The sequence below is a fragment of the Anolis carolinensis genome, chromosome 1, assembly GCF_035594765.1.
Source record: "Anolis carolinensis isolate JA03-04 chromosome 1, rAnoCar3.1.pri, whole genome shotgun sequence".
Classification (NCBI taxonomy): Eukaryota; Metazoa; Chordata; class Lepidosauria; order Squamata; family Dactyloidae; genus Anolis; species Anolis carolinensis.
Genome location: NC_085841.1, coordinates 284236969 through 284252919, shown reverse-complemented (window position 1 = coordinate 284252919; position 15951 = coordinate 284236969). Strand labels below are relative to the sequence as shown.

At 37.8% G+C, this 15951-nt stretch overlaps 1 long non-coding RNA gene across 1 annotated transcript; it reads left to right on the top strand.

The window, feature by feature from the left end:
* The first annotated feature begins 299 nt into the window (after positions 1-299).
* LOC134295411 (uncharacterized) lies at positions 300-15699 on the top strand. Its single transcript, XR_010001971.1, has 4 exons — positions 300-519; positions 6707-6811; positions 6911-7091; positions 15364-15699. It is a non-coding gene; the product is annotated as an uncharacterized LOC134295411 (long non-coding RNA).
* Positions 15700-15951: the final 252 nt, after the last annotated feature.

The window sequence follows — 15951 nt, the reverse complement described above, 5'->3', positions numbered from 1 at the left end:
AGCTATTTTGAATGTGATCCTAATAAACAACTATGACCTGGTAAATAGAATGGAAGCGGTTGGTTCCTTAGGTAGGAGTGACCATGTCCTTCTAGACTGTGGTAGATTGGCTAGGGTGTCAGCTTGCCCAATGGCAATTGGGCACCCTTAAACATTAGACAATATGTTAACATTGTTAATAATTTTTAGTAGCTTGAAAATACAAAAGAAGTTCCAATATTATTACTATATGCAGCTAAAATTTATGTTGTATTACCATTTTTATTTTTTAAAATCATTTTGAGGATCCCAATATGATTCTAGACTGCATCAACAGGCATGTAGTATTGAGATTGAGGGAAACCATAGTCTCACTCTATTCTGCTTTGGTCAGACCTCACCTGGAATACTGGGCATCACAGTTCTGGGCATCACAATGCAAGAAGGATATTGAGAAGCTGCAATGTGTCCAGAGAAGTGTGATCAAAATGATCAAAAGTTTGGAAACTAAGCTTTATGAGAAGCAGCCTAGGGAGCTGGGTAAGTTTAACTTGTAGAAATATTGCAGAGAGGGGACATGATAGCCATGTTTAACTATTTGTAAATATGTCACTGTGAGGAGGGGGCAGATATGTTTTCTCCTGCTCTAGAGACTAGGACACAGAGCAATGGATTCAAATTACAGAAAAAAGATTCCATCTAAACATTAGGAAACACTTCCTGACAGTAAGAGCTATTCACCAATGAAATACCCTACCTCGGAGCATGGTGGATTGTCCTTCACTGGAGGATTCTAAGCAGAGGCTGGATAGCTATCTGTCAAGGGTGCTTTGATTCTGTGATCCTGCATGGCAGGGAATATGACTGGATGGCCCTTGTGCTCTCTTCCAAATCCAGGATCCTATAATTCTATGAATCAAATTATCATGAAGGTGGTTATTCCAAGACCTGTCATACAAAAGCTCTGTGGAAGGGCAATTGCATGAAAGGTTCAGGTCCTCCTAGCATCTTGGATCCTCCCAGGTTTTGCCTATTTAAAGATAAAAAAGAAAAAGTGAAAATGGCTTCCATCTTTCATTCTTCGCTATTTAAAGATAAAAAAGAAAAAGTGAAAATGGCTCCCATCTTTCATTAGTAAATGCAAAGGAGTAAATGCAGGATGCAAACTAATTGAACATTTGCAATTTTTTATTTAGACCATTTAAATTTTACATGTTTCTGTATGGATGATGTATCAGTACCATTTCATTTTCCTTTCCTTTTTATTTTTGAAAGAAAATTGTGCAGCTGTTTTCCTTTGTTGCTCAAAGACACTGGAGCTTTTGATTAGTTTTTCACTTCATGGCCTCCCTTTGCCCAATACTGAACACCTACCGGGGAGCAGGGGTGTTCTGGTATTCCTTGTACTCATATTTCCACTTTCCTGGATATTTATGTTCCCACAACAAAAGTGGAGTCTGTATGTTGTTCCAAAAGCTTTAGGTAATGACTGCTTATTAGGAGCTTGGTTATTTTCTGATGTTTATCTTGGCAACTGAATGCAGATTGAGCTTTTCCAGATTTCACTATTTCATTAATGCTGAAGATGAAGTGATTTGTTGAAAACAAATACAGGTGAAGTACAGAATTACTGAACAATGTGTCTGACAAATCTTTCACGTGCTCCTGAAATCCTTGTCTATTCCAATATTAAACATTTTAAACAAAACATACAGGGTTCTTGGTCCTCTTTTTGCTAACCAAAGGGACATAGTTGGTCCTCTCATTCTCCTCCCACCTTTCCTCAGTTTAATATAGCCTTGTTCTTCTACAGTTTGGCTGACCTTTGCAAAGTGCTACCAATAATGGGGGGAGGGGATTATAAAAGTCTAGATCCAACTGATAATGCCAGCTGGTATAGAACCATAAAATCCATGAATTTTAATATGCATTTTATCAATTTATTCTATTTATTTATTTACTTTGTTTTATAACTGTGGGTCAATCAATTTACATCAGTGATGTAATTCGGAGGAGGGGTGCACAATGATGTAATATTAAGCACTTTGTGGCCACAAACTTGGCAAGGCACTATGATAGTGTAAAAACTATTTCACGAACAGTTGTACAGGTTGAGTGAATAAGATCCCTTATCCAGAATTTCAAAATCCAAAATACTTCAAAATCCAAAATAGTCCACATGGGTGGCTGAGATAGTGACACTTTTTTTGATGGTTTAATGTCACTAAATTTGTTTCATACACAAAACTGTAAAAATCTTGTGTATAAAATTACCTCCAAGTTATGAGAATAAGACGAATATGAAAGATAAATGAATTTGGTATTTAGACTTGGGTCGCATCTCCAAGATATCACATTATGTATATGCAAATATTCCAAAATGCAAATAAAAAATCTGAAACATGGAACACTTCTGGTCTCAAGCATTTTGGATAAGAAATGCTCAGCCTGCAATTTCTCCAATATTGTGTTAGTACAATCACCAGCCTAGCCAATTGTTCTAAAAGTATATGTAAGGCCCTTTTCTCTCATGTTTGCTTTGGAGAAGAAGGAGAGAAGTGTTAATCTACAATTGCACAAAGAATGAGTTCAGGAATATAGTGCTTATGATCCAATTTGTTGTGCAAATTACCCTGTTTGCTGTATGCAAAAAGTTTATATGATCATAAACTATCAATATCATTTTCAAAAGACTTATGAAATTTGTCTAGCCCTTCTTAGAAGTGTGTCTACATCCCATAGCATAGTCAAATCTGAAATTTTTAAGGAATGCTTGAATGGAATATATGGGTAAAGACTTCATGAAGGAAATTTATAAGTATGCTGGAATTTTACCCTTACTTAAACAAGGGGGTTATTATTACAAACATTTTCTTCAAAACATTAAACTACTATTTATAAAGAAAGGTGTGCTATTTACACTGCATTTGGTCTCTTTTGTTCATACCAGCTTTTCTTTCCCTCGTACTTGTGCATGCACATGTACAAAGACATACATACACATACTTGTGTTTTCTCTCTTTGGACCCTTCTACCCCGCCATTAAAATCCAGATCACCTGCTTTGAACTAGTTAATATGGCAGTTTAAAGCAGATAATGTGGATTATCTGCTTTGATAATCTGGATTCTGTGGCAGTGTAGAAGGGGCCTTATACTTGTGCATGCACACACATGCACAACACATTGTGATGGCCTAAGGGGAAACTTCATTTCTTCTTCTTTTCTGACAGTCTCTATTCATTCCACATTCTGCCATTCCATCTATTACTAACAGGTGACTTACATGTTACTAGGGTAGTGGATCCCCTCTAGGTTTCAGTCCAATTCCTATAGGATCTTTTGGAAGTATTTAAACTATTTGGGGAGCATGGTCAACATCTTGGACAGTTCTTTAAAGATCAGACTGAAACCCAGAGCAGACTTTATGCTCTATGACATAGAAGCCACTAGTAGCTACCAATAGGCCATTTAGTTTTGGAAGTCCAATGCCTAGTTTTCATTCCTCCACCCTCTTAGTATTTTAAAAACACATCATGTTACCAAAGAACAGGATCAGAAATAGGACATCCCCAGATGGAGAACTTCTCAGGAAATGTCAAGTTTTATTTCTGTACAAATTGATTTTACACATCCTGAAGAATTTTACAAGAAATTCCAGTTCACCAAAAACTTTTTATTTCCACACCCTAGGTTGGTTAGAATTAACCAAGTGCTTTCCAGAATGACATATTTTAATTATTTTATATATCTGCTTTCTCAGACCCAGGACATAAGGCATCAAGTAAGCACAGCAACTATTTCCAGGACACAGATTCAATAGATATCAAGTGAGTGATAGAGAAGTCTTTTCACAAAGGCTGCATCTGCACTGTAGAATTAATGCAGTTTGATATCATTTGAACTGCCATGGCTCAATGCCATGGAATTATTGGATTAGCAGTTTGGTGAGACACCAGCACTCTTTGATAGAAAAGGCTAAGGGCCTTCTAAAACTACAAATCCCATGATTCTATTGCATTGAGCCATGGCAGTTAAAGTGGCATCAAACTGCATTAATTCTGCAGTGTAGATGCACCCTAAACAAAATGTTCCTAATGGTTATTTAATATAAAATTGCTAAAGCACTTTACTGTTTGGCTATAACTCACTGATTATTTTAAAGATTCAGTGAAAAGTAGTAAAAATAAATTTCTGAAATGTTGCATGAGACTATACGTGACATGTGATGAATGGAAGGTGGAAAGCGAAGAACACAAAGAAGGAGGGAGGAAAAGGTAGAATATTTCAAGTAAGGGGACTAGATAAAAAGTAGTGTATATGCAGAAACAATCAAAACAGCAAGAAACTCTCAATATTTTGAGTCAGTGAGGTTGAGCTCATTGTTTCTCCTAAATGCTCTGCTGAAAAGGCATATATTTGCCACACTATTTTTGACAGAAAATGGGAAAGCAATATGAAGGGGACAGCACTTCAAGATGGGCAGTTTCCAACTTGAATAGCCTGGTAAATGGCCATGTGTAAGCATCAGTTTTCCTCTCACTGCAGGACAATGCTGCCAAAACTAGAAAAATCAACACAGTAAAGAGGGAGAGATATGTCATAAGAACGCTCAAAGTCCACAAACCACAAAGCAGTCATTCATGCCAAAATAGTCATGGCCTTCAGTAATTTAATAGCTAACTAAAATCTGAATTTCCATTAAGCTATTTTGCAGGACAAAATGGCTAAGTTATGCTGGCTAGCGTGATTTACATTGTATTCCAAAACATAAGCTGAAGACAGGAGAGAAAAGGCAAATCTTAACACTTAAATTAACTACACTTTCTAGTTTTCAGGTATTATGCAATATTTGAGGGAAATTTTTTGGCACAGTTATAACTCAGTAACAATATGCTCCCATTCTCTAACTAATATTCTGTACAATGCATATAAAAATCCAAAATCTACTAGCCATCCTTAAATCAAGCAGACGTTGGTTCCAATTATTTGTGGCAAGCTCTGATCTGATTTAAAGCTTCTGGTGCCTTATTAGGCAACTATGCCAATAGTCATATAGGGGAGTCTGACAACTGGAGAACCACATACCTGCAAGTATTCCTGTCTAGTAAAATTCCTATCAAATGAAAACTGAAGATGTGAGAGAAAGCACACCTGCATATTACAGAGGCCACTGTATTCCGATGCACTACTTTGAACTCTTGCACTGAGGTTACCTATCTTCATCCATTACATCTCCTTGTCCCCAGAAGCTGAAAAGCCCAGAAAAGGGATTGGGGCAACAAGTAAGAGTAAGAGCATGTGTGTGTGTTTTTCCTTAAAATAACTGCTGACATATTTCTTTCAAACAAAAAGTCAGAAAGCCTGGCTCTTTAATATAGCTGGCATATTGCATTTCTGATGTAACCTTTGTGTGCATTTGTTTAGTGTTCATTCATTCAATGTCCCACTTTTCTTCCAACACATAACCCAAGGAGGCTATTAACAGAAAGCAGCATTTAAACCACAGTTAATGTGAAAGTTTAAAATAAATGACCATATTAAAAACATAATGAAAAAGTTTAAATACGGGAATAATGTTAAAAATAAAATACAACCCAGTTAAAAGACTTTCTACTGTTAGACTCAAACTTGCATAAATTGAAAGATCTTTTCTTGCCAGTGGAAAGAGGGCTCAGATGTGGCCAATGGTAGCTTCCTGTGGAAGGGAATTCCATGTTGTGGGTGACAACCACCCAGAACGCTCTCTCTCATGCCCTCACTAAATATGCCAATGATGGTAGCAGAATTAATAAAAAAAAAACTTCCCTCGCTGATCTTAAATTTCCAACAAGCTCATTATATAGTCTTTCACATAGTCTGGACCCAAGCTGTTCATAGGGTTTCATAGATCATAACCAGCACTTTGAATTGTGCCCAAAAGAGAACTAATAGCCAACAAATATGTTTCACAGGGGAGTCATTGTAACCAGCCTCAGTCAGGTTGTTTAAAAATGGCCATTCTGGATTGGGGATTCAGGAGGTCATAGTGCAATAAACTAAACTCCCAGATTCTGCTAATACCAAGCCAGACTATTTGTTCATTATCACTGTGTCAAAATCTCTAGTTCTCAAATAAAGTTCTTTGAGTGCTAGCAATGATATGATCAATCCAGAAAACATTTCCCTGCTCTCATCCAATTCCATTCATATCCCCCCAATAAGTTTTATTAAGCACTAGCTGTGCCCGGCCACGCGTTGCTGTGGCGTTGTCTGGTGGTGTTGGTGAGAAATTGTTGTGTAATTTTTATTTGACTTTATTTGCATTTTTTAATTAATTTTATTGTAAGTTATATTTTTATTTATTATATTTTATTATTTTCTTGTATTATTTTTAGTTATTTTCTGTTATTATAGTATTTTATTGTATTAATTTTTTAGTGTTTTTTATTATTTTTCATTGGGTTGCTAGGAGACCAAGTTGGAGGAGCTTAGCCCTCTAACTGGCAGCAATCGGATAAAAGCAATTATTCCTCTCTCTCTAATTAGGACTTTGTTTTTCTTTTCTTTTTGTTGTATCAACCTAGAGGCATGGATGATGGGTTGTGTTGTCAAATTTCGAGGTTGGGGGGCCTGTAGTTTTGTTGTTTTGTCGGTCGCCCTGATGCCATCACTCTTTTATATATATAGATAATTTCCTTCTTTCCTTCCTCCCTTCTTCCCCTCCCTCTTCCTCTTCCTCCCCTGCAGACGGTGACTCCGGAGGGTCTCTATGATTTTGCCAAGTCTGTGATGGAGGAGCTGAAGCAGCAGAGCAAGTACCTCAACTGCCTCCTGTTGCCGCTGCCGCCCCTGGTGGGTCCCCATGTGGGGGGGGGGCAGGATGTGGGGCCCCTCCCTGCCTTTCCCTCCCTGCTCACCTTGCCCCCCCTCTGTCCCCCTCTCTCCTTGCAGGACCCGGCCGCTTCCTGGCCGCGGAGGGGCTCGGTGAGCGTGTCTCTGCAGTCAGAGGAGGGGCGCGTGGAAGCCCCCCGATGGTGATGGGCGTGGAGCGCACGGCCCTGATGCTTCCCAGCTGCATGGGCCGCCCCGCCTTGGAGGACCCCGCCCTCCCCCTCATCAAGCACCTCGGCGGGTAGGGAGGGGGGGAAGGAGGGAGGGGCCACGCGGCCTGGGGGTCCTCTCAGCCCAGCACCCTTGGCCCGAGAGAGAGAGGGGGGGCAGGGGCGGTTCAACCATAAGGCAGTTTAGGCACTGCTCTGGACTGGGTGACCTTTGGGTGCCCCCCCCCCCAAAACCAGGATCCTATGATGGAGAGATACCAGATATGGGTCAGATGGTGTCCTGCCGCCAAAGGGATGGCCTTCTTTGAGTTTGGTGGGGGTCTCTCTATGGCAGGGGTCCCGAAACTAAGGCCCGGGGGCCGGATGCGGCCCTCCAAGGTCATTTACCTGGCCCCCGCCCTCAGTTTTATATATAATATTTTTATATCCGTTTTAATAATATAATATATTATATATACATATGATATTGATAATAATATTATAATGTTATACAATGTAATACTAATAATAACACCATATAATAATATTAATTACATGTTATATATTACATATAATATTACAATATAGTGGTATAGTTCAATATAGTAATATATAATGCTAATATTGTGCTATGCTAATAATATAATATATTGTATATACATGTGATATTGATAATAATATCATTTTGTACAATATAATACTAATAATAATACCATATAATAATATTAATTATATGTTATATATTACATATTATATAATAGTACCAGCTGTGCCCGGCCACGCGTTGCTGTGGCGTTGTCTGGTGGTGTTGGTGAGAAATTGTTGAGGTAGTGGTGGTATTGAATGTCTGTTGAATGGTTGTCTTTATGTTTAGTATGCATACTGAAGTGGATTATATGTCAGTGTTTAGTCAAGATAATCCAGTTAAAGCAGATAATATAAGATTCTAAATGGGTTATATAGCTGTGTGGAAGGGCCTTGAGTCTGCACTACCATATAATCCAGTTAAAATCTGATAATCTGTGGAAGAGGCCTAAGTGAGGCCTAACTGTGCCTGTCCCCTGTGCTGAGGAGGTTGCTAGGAGACCAAGTGGGTGGAGCTTAGCCTTCTAACTGGCAGCAATTGGATAAAAACTATTATTCCTCTCCCTGTAATTAGGACTTTATTTTTCTTTTCTTTTTTGTTGTATCAACCTAGAGCCGTGAATGATGGGTTGTGTTGTCAAATTTCGAGGTTGGGGGGCCTGTAGTTTTGTTGTTTTGTCCGCTGCCCTGATGCCATCACTCTTTTATATATATAGATTTTTTTAAAAATGACACAAAAAAGAACAAAGAAGATCATAAGGGTTGCGGAGCTATGGTTAGTAAATTACAAACTATATCAATGTCTACTATGTCACTGAGGAAGAGGATTGAGGGGAAGAGAAACATTATATTTGTTATAATTATTACATCTATATATTCAACTAAAGTACTACTATACACATCATCTAAAGTTCTGAAAGTTCAGTTAATACTTGTGAATCTTAGATAGCCAAATGATCGGTTACCTATTGTTGTGATGTCATTACATTTGTTACATTATTTTCAATTGTTGAAATCAATTTAGAAACAGAAAGAAAAAGGTGACTAGAACTATTCCTTTCAAAGTTATATTACCAGATTTCAAATCAATATTGCTCCAATCTTAGCATTTATACTATATAGGTAAAGGTTTTCCCCTGACGTTAAGTCCAGTCATGTCTGACTCTGGGGGTTGGTGCTCATCTCCATTTCTAAGCCGAAGAGCCAACGTTGTCCATAGACACCTCCAAGGTCATATGGCCGGCATGACTGCATGGAGCGCCGTTACCTTCCCGCCGAAGCGGTACCTATTGATCTACTCACATTGGCATGTTTTCGAACTGTTAGGTTGGCAGAAGCTGGAGCTAATAGCGGGCGCTCACTCCGCTCCTGGGATTTGAACCTGGGACCTTTTGGTTTGCAAATTCAGCAGCTCAGTGCTTTAACACACTTCGCCACCGGGGCTCCTATACTATATAGCTCATTGTAAATATGGGATGGAGCTCATAGGTTATACTAGACATTTCCTGCAATGAACTCTGTTTGAGCAAGTCTGAATGTTTTACATATGGAATACATGTCTATAGAAACATGTGTCTCTTCCCTATTTATTATTTATGTTAAGTGTCTACATAATGTTTTTCAGTCACCAAGCCCTCAAATTTGCTATACAACAGAGGAAATAATTTAAAACATTAAATATGTATATAGCTGAAATCTTCTGAAACAAACTGATAATTTATAGAGTTAAAACAGTAAAACGAATGTCAAGAACCAAATAGCACTACTGAAAACTCAAAAAAGATGGTGCCATCCTAACTTCCTTGGCAGAGAATTCCAGTCAGAGCACTGCTACAGAAATGGCTCTGTCATATGTGCATATAAATTAGTATTTTAGTACACACAAAAGGACATCTGCTGAGAATCACAGGATGCACTACACTGTAGAAATTAATGTAGTTTGACACCACTTTACTTGCCATGGCTCAGTGTTATGGAATCATGGGAACTGTAATTTTACAAGTCCTTTAGCCTTCTCTGCCAAAGAGTACTAGACTCTCACCAAACTACAACTCCTATGATATCATAGTGGTATCAAACTGTATTAATTCTACAGTGTAGTTGCACCCTCAGATTTAGGCAGGTTCATACAGGTGTAGATGATATTTAGATAACCTAGAACTAAGCCTTTTAATAATAATAATAATAATAATAATAATAATAATAATAATAATAATAACAACAACTTTATTTTTATAGCCCGCCTCTATCTCCCCAAAAGGGGACTCAGGGCGGCTTACATGGGGCCAAGCCCGAATAAAAACAATAGCAATATAAAACAACAATAGACAAAAAACATGCACAATCATAAAAATTTAAACATTAGCCAATAAAAACAAATGACAAGAACTAGTAAAAACATGGATTAAAACGGAGAGGTTGTAAAAGTAGACTGGGTAAGGTGCACCATATAAATATTGTAAACACGAGGTGACTGATAAAGTGCTGCAAATTCTTGGAAGTGCAAATTGGGATGGGAATAGACCCTGTGTCTATATCAAGTTGACATAGGTAAAAAGTGCAAACCGGTACAAGAATGGTCACAGATACAGATTGCTATGGGGATGAGCAATCTTTATCTAAAGGCCTGAGTAAAGAGCCAGGTTTTCAAGCTCTTTCTGAATGCTACCAGGGTGGGGGCTTTCCTGATTTCCCTGGGGAGCGAGTTCCAGAGCCGGGGGGCCACCACGGAGAAGGTGTGGGCTTTATGTGTGAAAACCATCACCTTGAACTGAAACTAGAAAACATTTTGGGAACCAGCACAGTTCTTATAATATGGATGTTACATGGTCTCCATTATGCACACTTAACAACCATGCCATTTGGCACTTGCTGCAACTTTCTCAAGGGCAGCACCATGTGAAGTACATTGCAAGCCTAGTCACTGTTAATTTTTTGATATTCTGACAAACAGTAACTTAGGAAAGAAAGAAAGTACTTTTGACTGAATGAATAGATCAGGTTTTCCTGGGATCATCAGAATACAAAGTGAGCTTTGCTTTTCCATCAATATAGAAGTGTAATCATTCTTGTCATTTTAAGGCTTCTGCCCTATTATGTTCTAGCTGAATGTGCTTTGCAGTCAAATGGAAACAATTCGTGTTACCTATACACCATTCTACTGAAACAAATGGAACACCATCACTCCAGTTCAATTGTGGTTGCGGCTTAGGCAGTTTTTCATGTACATGTGGATTAAAGAGATTTCACAAGTCAAAATTTTCCTGAGACACAAAAATGCAGTATTGGATATGGTTTTTTTATCTGCAAGAGAACATTTTTAAAATACATTGCACTTTGTATAATATAGGATTTGCAGTTATAATGAAAGTACATCTTTGAATTAAAGACAAATACCAAAACAGGAAGGTTTGGGCATAAAATTTACTATCCTATCAATACAAATTGTTTACATACAATTACTTGATTTTTTTATTCACTTCAGTTGGGTTGGGGAGGGGGGCAGTTAGTTAAAGGGGAAAAGACAATCAGGGCATTGTAGCCCAGAATAGCAGTTCTTCCCCCAAAGTAATATGTCATTCACTCCTGAAATTTCTAGCACTGAAGTAACTTAAAATGTCAACATTTGGAAATATAGTTTATATATCCAAAGAAAAGAAGCAGGCAGACTTACAATACTGCAAATATAAAAGCTCTATGTATGAATGATTTCTTTAACATCTCATTCTCTACCATGCCAGAAACTTGTGGACTGAAGGAAAAAATCATTTGTGAGCAGAATTATTCAGGGGCAACAATGTACCCATTTTGCCTTCTTTCCATACATGCCAAGTTTCATTCTTTGAAATGAAAGTTTGTAAACAAAAAGTTAATTTTAAGTAAGCTGACTGAATCATGAGGAAGTTAATCTTCTGTGACCAACTCCACAAAGCAATTTAAAATACCACTGTTCAGCCATGTGCCGCACCCAGCAGTTAGGTCCATATGACACCACCAGACACAAGATCAGGAACAGATGCCAATGAGATGAGCAGTGTAACATAATTTGTCCCTTTTGGGAGAGCTGCCATTTTGTTTCATTGGTCTGCAAAGAGATTTTGAATATTTTACCAGTTGCCTTTTCAGCTACTTGGGAGTGCCAAGTGACTCCCTTTTGTAGTGAGAATGTTGCCGACAGCATAGCTGTGCACTTCCCTGGATGCATTTTATAGAAAACAAGTATAGCACATTTGTGTCAGACATTAAGGAACAAAGAGATTAATCCAGAAATAACAAAGTTAAAGCCTTTATTATAGGAATTCTTTCTAAAAACAGAAAAGTTGTTTAGGGTACTGCTCAGCTAGGTTTTAACTCAAGTGGAATGTTGACAGAGGAAGAAGCAGGAAAGAAATCCCTCAGTGTCAGTTTATACTACATGAGGCTCAAGATAAATAGAGAAGAGGCAAAGGCATTTCAGGCCACTTTATCTATCCAATTCTATTATTACTGTAAGGAAGGTTATGATAGTCTACTTTGCCAAATTTGGCCATATAATGTGAATATTATATCTAATTATGCATATCATTCTCCCTGAAAGAAGTAGTGCCCATTTGGATTAGAAAAAGTAGAGACCACTTGAATTGCCTTTAGGTCAGCAGGCCAGAAAAATATTGATGAATACGGCTGTTGATTGATTGTCTTGAGACAATTATCCAAAAAAAGGGTTGCCATTCAGTCATTCAAAAGAGAAAGCAGTGAACTCCCAACTAAACCTTAAATGTATCAGTTACTTAACATGGGTCCTCCCCCCAATCTAATTTCTGTCAGCCCTCCACAGAGCAATTTCTTAATTATTTTTCACTTTACCTGGGATTAGGAGCACAGGGGCCCCATAAAAGTGAGAAACAACTAATGAAGAAACTGCTTAAAAATTACAAAGGAAACACCTTTTTAAGAATTTCTAGGTCTTCTGGCATGACTCTATGGTTAACTTCCACTGGCAGCTAGCCATGTAATCACATTGGAGGACCTAGAGAATCACAGAAAGATGTTCTCTCTAGAAATCTCTAGGTCCTCTAGCATGATAGGAGGAATAGAGTCACACCTAGAGAGGACCTGGAGAGATCTAGAAAGGGTGTTTTTTTTTAATTAAATCTATGAATAATCAAATCCACAAAACCCAAGACAGCAAATGTGGAGGGACAACTGTACAAATCTCTGCTAGTTAATGAAGTTGTGGTCTTGCCATCCATTTATCATCACACTTCTCATTATAGGGAAAGAACAATGAAAAATCAGGGCTTGAATCGGCAGATTTTTCATGAGCATTGTGATAGCTTCCTACTGAACCTCCAGAAGCTTGCCTGACACCCACAAATTGAATTCATTGTCTTCCAATGAATTCAGTTTAAGAATCAAAAGTGTCACATTAACCATTTATCATGTAATTGTGTGTTTATTTATTAAAGAATCAAAGCAAAATTGTCTCAGTGGAAAGATAATGATTGGAAATTAGGCAGCTGAGAAAACAGATGAAACATTTGTATCTGGGCACTTTGTCAGCAATGTGGCTCTAGTTATTATTATTGCAAAACCACAGAAGAATATCCTATAACGAAATCCAGAGGAAAAAATGAAGACACATTTCCATACTGCCTCCAACAGAAATCTTTCTAAGTCTGCTTGGTACATAGGTTGTGTGTGGTTAGCAGTTGCTTTTCAAAGTCTAGCCTTCCCAGATAGGATCTTAGGAGAAGATTATGCCAAAAACAGACAGACTCAATTTAACACTTGATATATTGTTGCATTGGTGGTTAAACCTACTGTATATACTCGAGTATAAGCCTAGTTTTTCAGCCCTTTTTTAGGGCTGAAAAAGCTCCCCTCGGCTTATACTCGAGGGAGGGTCCTGGCCGGCTTCTATTCAGGTCAGTTTATACTTGAGTATATAGGTATTCAGAGTTGGACAGTCTTATCTTATTAAAGTCTTATTATTATCTTAAATTACAGTTTTATATAAATATTCAAAAACATTTAACCTACTGATGCCTCAAATAATGCAATTTTATTAATATCTATTTTATTTTTGAAATTGACCCATAGCTGCTGCATTTCCCACCCTTGTCTTATACTTGAGTCAATAAGTTTTCCCAGTTTTTGTGGTAAAATTAGGTGCCTCGGCTTATATTTGGGTCGGCTTATACTCAAGTTTATATGGTGCTTTTCTTTAGCACCTGTAGCTACAATTAACTAACCAGTAAACCGAATACCGAGTTTCTTTCTCACCTCTTTACTGCTTGAATGCACAACCAGCTTGGCTTTTTGCCTATTTGAAATTTAACATATAATACATATAATAGTGCCAAGGGCCATTTCCACTCAAAAACATCCAATGGTGGTTCTTTTGTGTGCATGCAAATGGGTTTAAATGAAATAGAAACTAAGTGAACAAAAAGAAGGAAAAACAAAGACTGGCAGACTAAGGGACTACAAGTAAATGTACAAAGAGTTACTTAACAAAAACAAAATTAGAAATGTTTAGTCTTCTTGAAAAATTCATCTGTTTTAGTTAGAACATATAATCCCTCATACAAAAGCTATTCATTGAAAAATAAGCCAAGATTAGATTGAGACAACGTCAGTTATCTGCTTATTTGTCATAGATTTCTTTCTATTATTCTTGCTATTGTCTGGAATTTGCATCTACCATTTCTTTTTTCAAATAATTTGTAATTTAATTGTATGTTAATCATTTTAACATTGTGTTATTTCCTCCTACTGCTACCTCCCAGCTCTCACTACTTTATAGAAAACATGGCTCAAGCTGTCTCATATAAGGGGCTGATAGCCCTCTTCCTACACGGCAAGGATCAGTACAATGTTTGAATGATTGGCTACAATTGCATCTTCCTGTACTTGAAATTCACCATGGATTGGCAGCCTATAGGATGTGGATTGGCATTGGTCCATGAACCACCACTTTGAGTAGCACCACCCTAGAAATATCAAAATCCATTAATGCTCAAGTCCAATTACATACAACAGCATAGTAAAAGGGCACCACTAATATAAAATGGTGAACAACTCAAGCAAGTGCTGGAGGTTTCATTTTTATATTTTTATGAATATTTTCAATATGCGGTTGGTTGAAACCATGTACAGAATCCATTGGTACAAAGGACTGACTGTAATGCTATTTTCCTTTTCCACTGATCCCCATGACTTGTTATACTTGTTATAAAACACTAAACCAGAGCTGCGGAAAAATAATTTTCAGATTACTGTTTCTAGAATTTTTGGATCTGAGGAGCTCTTTTTTTTATAGATTTTGACTCCCCAAATCCCAGAAGTCTAGAAACTATATTCAAAAGAAAAAACCCAGAAAATTCTGAATGACACTCCATAAAATACAAACCCTAGGATTCCAGAGGATGAAACTATGAAAAGTAGGCTTGAATCATAGTGCTAATTTGTCTTGTTTGAATGGGCCCTTGGGCATTCACAAATATATTTGGCAATGCTGAACCACTAAATATGCCATAATTCCCTGTTTGATAACAACGTATAAGGTCTTCATTGCTTTCACATTCACTTGCTCAGATAACCCCTTTATCCATATTTGTATCAGACTGACAGCTTAATGTTGTCCCATTCACTGGTAGAGATCTTACATGTGTGTTACTGTATGTTGTTTTTTCAGCCAGTTTTAAGAGTCAAGGATAAATGAACTACTCTGTAAAACTATACCAGTGTGATCCCAAACAGAGGTGGAACCAATTGCCTCTCCCCTTCTGTCCTCAGGTATAGGAAACAGAGTCTACTCAGTAGGCTGTTTTCTTTCAGTTCAGTACTTACGCTATCAGCAAAGACTTGGGGGCAGCTCATGCAGAAAACAAAGTTGATCAAAGAACTGTTTTGGAATATTACAGAAGAGACTTGGAAGGACCACAGAAGATGCCAGTACTGTGGAAAGAACTGTATGATCTGTCTCAAGGACTTTGTGTTCCAAACTATCTAAATAATGTATTAATTAAACTGTAGTCACCTGACTGCTGAAAATTGTGTGTGCAAGTACGCATAAATAAAATAACTTGTTGTGAATTATTTAGTGTTAGTATGTACTTTGGGTAGAAGAAATGGGTGTGAGCCCTCAAATTGAGCATACCAACCTTTTCCTTCCCCAAGGAGTTCAGAGGAGTTGGATCTTTGAGATGTGCACCATCACCCCCCTCTCTCTCCTTCTCTCACTAAGAAAGAGCAGCAGAAGCTGTCCCTTTAAGGTTTGACAGTTGCCTGCTATGACAGCTCTGGGTACAGAGCTCAAGGCCAAGAGAATAGACCTCTGTGCTCCATCTGAAAATGGATGTATGCACTCATAAGCTGTACTTC